We start from the raw sequence: 5,695 nt of genomic DNA on the forward strand, positions 1-5,695 counted from the left end.
GCTTGGCCTGTAGACCTCGATCTCCTGAGGGTAGGGCCCGGGCTTTTTCTCTTTAGACCTTCAGGAGCTAACGCGGCGCCTGGCACTTAGTGGCCCCTCGACGTCTACTCGGTGGGTGTTCAGTGAGTGGCGATGGGGCTGGCAGTGGCCGCCCGCTTGCATTTCCCGAGCCGTCGTCGCCGCCATCCCCTCGCGGGGGTTCCGGGTGTCAGTTACCCCGCGGGGGCGGCCATTCCTGCCGGCTCCGGCCTGCGGGTCTCGTCTCCTGTGTTCAGCTGTTAGTCCTCCTTTCCATCCAGTCTCTTTCTCCTCAGAATATGGTGATCCTCCATCTCTAGAGACTTCTCCGCCTCCACTGTGAGGAACTTGCTGAAAACACACACACACCCAGATACACACACAGACACACACAGACACATACACACAGATACACTCAGAAACACACAAAGACACACACACACCCACAGACACACACAAAGACACACAGACACACACACCCAGAAACACACACACACCCACACACCCAGAGACACACACACAGACACACCCAGACACACACACAGACATACAGACACACACACAGAGCCACACACAGACACCGACACACAGAGACATACACACAGACACACACACAAAGACAGACACAGACACACACAGACACAAAGACACACGAAGACACAGACACACAGACACACAGACACACATAGACACACAGAGACACAGGCACACAGACACACACATGGACAGATGCACAGATAGACACACAGACACAGACACACACAGACACAGACACACAGACACAGACAGACAAACACACAGACAGAGACAGACACAGACACACACACAGATACACACAGGCACAGACAGATACAGACACACATAGACACACAGAGACATACACACAGACACACAGACAAAAACAGACACATAGACACACAGACACCAACAGACACACACACACAGACACACACAGAGACACACATAGACACACAGAGACACAGGCACACAGACACACACATGGACAGATGCACAGATAGACACACAGACACAGACACACACAGACACAGACACACAGACACAGACAGACAAACACACAGATACACACAGGCACAGACAGATACAGATACACATAGACACACAGAGACATACACACAGACACACAGACAAAAACAGACACATAGACACACAGACACCAACAGACACACACACACAGACACACACCCTTATGGCCCACTCTCCCGCTCTCCAAATTTCCTCAGTCTTTTGTAGGTTCCAGTTTCCTTCTCTCTTACCCTCACATCTCTCCCTTCACCCTCAAGGGTCTCCTCATTCTTTCAGCCCAGACTGACCATCTGTAATCCCATCTTCTGCCCTGACTTCCGACTTTTCTTACCCTCCATTTCTGCTCCTTTGGTGGGTTTCACCCCTTCACCCCCTGGCACTCCCCTTTATTTAATCTTAATTTAATCTAACCTCCCGTATATCTTAATTTGCTGGAGGTTGGAATTGGGAAGCGGTGGTCTTTACCTTTCACACCGACACTGTGAACAAGTGAAATAGCCGAGCAGTGATAGTTTTAGGGTACGCTAGTAGAAATTACATATATTCCTTTTGAGCATGTGGGATAATTATTAAGAGGATAAAGCTGGATAAAGCCATACTGTGTTGTTTCATTTAAACCAGTGATTCTCAACCAGAGGCAGTTTTGCTGCCAAGGGGACATTTGGCAATGTCTGGAGACATTTTTAGTTGTCACAACTGGAGGTGGGGGAGGAGGGATGTTCCTGGCGTCTAGTGGGTAGAGGCCTGGGAGGTGCTAAATAACCGACCGTGCACAGGATGCTCCGCAACAGAGAATCACTGGGGCCAAAATACCCACAGTGCCGAGTGGGAGAAACCTTGGCTTAGACATTCTTCTTCCTTCTTCCCCAGGCCCTCCTCTGCCCTGTCTCCTGATATTCTGGGTCCTCACAACCTAAGCTTGTCACTTGTGTCCCATGGCCCCAGTTGCTGGGTTTGCCCACTGCCTGGAGAGCACGCCATGCTTGGTTTGAATCTCCACGGTGCAAGCTCACCATGAACACTCCTTTGCTCTTGGAATCCTGGTTGGTGGGAGCAGGAAGGGGCTTCCAAAGTTTTTCTTTAACCCACCTTCTGATTCTTCAGAGGAAAAGAAGTGACTTTGCTAAGGTCACAGAGCTACTCAGGGTCTACTCTGGGGGCTCCAGCAGGGGTCCCCACTTCCAGCGCCCTTCTCTTTCTACTCACTCACTGCTTTGGGTCAAATAGAAGAAATACCAGCTGACTGCCTGGGCTAGGACAGGAATCAGATGGATGGGGCTCATTGATGCACTTCCCACTTTGCTTTTCTGGGTTGCGTGCTCCCGTGCTCGGGCAAGGGTCCCTGCCAGCCACGTGGTATGGCTGATGCACCTTCCTGTTCTCGTAGGGGGGACGCCTCGACGTCCAGTGCCGTGCTGGGCAGGGCGTTAGGGACGACAGCTTCGGGCAGGCTGTCTTCATGCTGCGCCGTGTAGCCAACTACGTACTGAGTCAAGCAGTGCCTGAATCTGGGGACAGAATAGCGTAGACACAGACTTTCTGCAGTCAGGAAACACAGTTTGAGACAATTACAAGGCAATTTGGGTAACTTCCGTGTCTTCCTTCCCTCCCTCACCTCTCCCCAAACAACCACATTTTATCAGTGAGGAAAAGGACCTTTTGGTGGGAGGGAGAGGAGATGGGCCAGTGTTTTTCCAAGTAGGGTTCTTGGACCTACAAGCCTCAGAATGGCTTTGGGGGAATGTAAAAATGAATATTCCTAGACCTACATTTTTCATCTCCGGGGTATGAGGCCTCACACTGAAATTTTTAACAAGTTCCCAGGGTATCCTTCTGTAGTCAGAAGTTTAAGAACCACTGACCCAGACATTTGAATAATTAGGCTTTTTTTTTTTCCCCAAACAATCTCAGAAAGTCAGAAGCTTGTAGACAATGTCTGAATGTCAGAGAGAAAATCTGCTGCTAAAAAAAGACAAAGCAAAACAAACAAAACCATGTCTCTTCCTGGTGACATCTCATGGCCGTAAGGTGACTGAGTTTGCGTGGAGCTTTGAAGATGTAAGGGCCACATCTGGGAATGTGTACAACATACCAGGGAGGGATCAGGCTTTGCTCCTGTTGCGAGTTTTGAAAAGGCTGGCACTGGCCTTCTTCTGCTCTCCTGGCACCTCTTGGGTTCCCTCTTAAGGCCTCTTCAAGAGCCCTTTCTTTGAGAGCTGCTTTTTACCCAGCTCCCCAAGGGTGCTCAAGGTGCCTGCTCATCGATCCACCTTGAACAGGCACCAATATGTTCTAATTAAGAGAGTGTACAGGCTTTTCCTTTCGGTGGCACATGGTGGCAAGAAGGCGGTGCAGATCTCCAAGAAGAGGAAGTTTGTCGCTGACGGCATATTCAAAGCTGAACTGAACGAGTTTCTCACTTGGGAGCTGGCTGAAGATGGGTACTCTGGAGTTGAGGTCCGAGTTACACCAACCAGGACAGAAATCATTATCTTGGCCACCAGGACACACAATGTTCTTGGTGACAAGGGCCGGCGGATCCGGGAATTGACTGCTGTGGCTCAGAAGAGATTTGGCTTCCCTGATGGCAGTGTAGAGCTTTATGCTGAAAAGGTGGCCACAAGAGGTCTGTGTGCCATTGCCCAGGCAGAGTCTCTGCGTTACAAACTCCTAGGAGGCCTTGCTGTGCGGAGGGCCTGCTGTGGTGTGCTGCGGTTCATCATGGAGAGTGGGGCCGAAGGCTGCGAGGTCGTGGTGTCTGGGAAACTCCCAGGACAGAGGGCTAAATCCATGAAGTTTGTGGATGGCCTGATGATCCACAGTGGGGGCCCTGTTAACGACTGTGTCGATGCTGCCGTGCGCTATGTGCTGCTCAGACGGCAAAGATCATGCTGCCTTGGGACCCAACTGGTAAGACTGGCCCTAAGAAGCCCCTGCCCGATCACGTGAGCATCGTGGGACCCAAAGATGAAATACTGCCCACCACCTCCATCTCCGAGCAGAAGGGTGGGAAGCCAGAGCCGCCTGCCATGCCCCAGCCGGTACCCACAGCATAATAGGGTCTCCTTGGCCGCTGGATCTGGAGTCTGGATGTTGCTCTATAAAGACATTTAATAAAATCTTTTTAAAAGAAAAAAAAAAAAAAGAGTATACAGGCCGTGGCCACAGTCCTCATTTTCACAGTAATGCTCACTGGTTTTTGGCTCCTGCCCAAGCATGAAGGATTTTCCAGGGGTGGTGACACTCCGTCTGTGCAACTAGCAAAAGTCCTGGGTTGGTGTCTCTGTTTATTCTCTTGCATTTTGCAGGACCAAGCTTTGGACTCAGCTCTCCTTTCTCTCTTTCCAAAACCTGCAGTCCTTTGTGGAGGGGATGCTGGTGTGCTATCTTGCTGCTCCGATGTCCCAGAAGCACAGTGGTTCCCTGAGCATGGACCCTATTATGTTTTCCTTCAGAAAGAGATGAAGAGCACACATCCTTCTGTTTTGTGCCAAAAAAAATCTGCATAATTATCTGACCTTAACTGATGGTCACTTTTTTATTTTCAAGTGGGGAGAAAAGGAGTCACAGTACCCAAGTTAGTTTTACAAACTCCCCAGCAGCCCCTAAAACAAATGTCAAAGTTTTGAAACCAATCATACACATAAGATAGTCACTTGTTCTCTGTTTCTTATATACCCCAGGGCCTTTGCACTTGCTGTTCCCACTGCCATGTATGCTCTTCATCCGGATAACCACTTGGCTAGCCTGGTTCCCTTGCTTCCTTCTGCTGTCTGCCTAAATGTCTCCTGTTCATGGAGGCCTTCCCTGACCATCCACTATAAAATGGACACTCACTTCCACCCTTGATGCTCCCTCTTCTCCTTTCCCTGCTTCACTTCCCCCCACACCAGCCATCTACCCCTGATGAATTCTATACAGAGTAGCTGTTTGGTTTTTGTGTGTGCATCTGCCCCAGCAAAAGGGAAATTCCATGAGGGTAGGGTCTTGTTTTTTTGTTCACTGCTGTAGCCTCAGCACCTACAACAGTGCCTGGCATAGCAGACTCTCAAGCAATACTGGATGTGTGAATGAGTGAATGGATGTAGAAATAAGGCCCTGAATACTATCTTATTTTTATATAAATTTTCTCCAGAGTGGACATGCATGTAAGGAGAAAAGTCATGGAGTTATAGGGGTCTGAAAAAAGATGGACCTCTGACCTACCTCTAAACCTGTGGTGATGGTTTCTCTTCACTACCAACTGCCATTCCCAGAAACCTTAGGAAATGTTTGAAAAAGAAAAAAAAACTAATAAAAATCCTTTCACTTTCATTAGTGGAAACCTTTGTATCAAGTAGGTACAGGAGAAACTCTCTATTTCTGTCTACTGAATCAATATTTTTTATTTTAAATTTCTTTATTTATTATTTATTTTATTTATTTATTTTGGCTGCGCTGGGTCTTAGTATGGCATGCAGGATCTTCATTGCGGCATGTGGGCTCTTTAGTTGTGGCACACGGACTCTTAGTTGCGGCATGTGGGATCTAGTTCCTTGACCAGGGATCGAACCCGGGCCCCCTGCATTGGGAGTGCAGAGTCTTACCCACTGGACCACCAGGGAAGTCCCTGAATCAATATTTGAATCTCAGT

The 5,695-nt window shown here is 49.0% G+C and overlaps 1 pseudogene across 1 annotated transcript; it reads left to right on the forward strand.

Annotated features, from left to right (window-relative positions):
- The first annotated feature begins 3,630 nt into the window (after nucleotides 1-3,630).
- LOC309620861 (small ribosomal subunit protein uS3 pseudogene) lies at nucleotides 3,631-4,207 on the forward strand (annotated as a pseudogene). The gene has a single exon. The product of its transcript is annotated as a small ribosomal subunit protein uS3 pseudogene (transcript).
- The last annotated feature ends 1,488 nt before the right edge of the window (nucleotides 4,208-5,695 follow it).

Source organism: Balaenoptera borealis, assembly GCF_965194805.1.
Source record: "Balaenoptera borealis genome assembly, chromosome: X".
Taxonomy (NCBI): domain Eukaryota; kingdom Metazoa; phylum Chordata; class Mammalia; order Artiodactyla; family Balaenopteridae; genus Balaenoptera; species Balaenoptera borealis.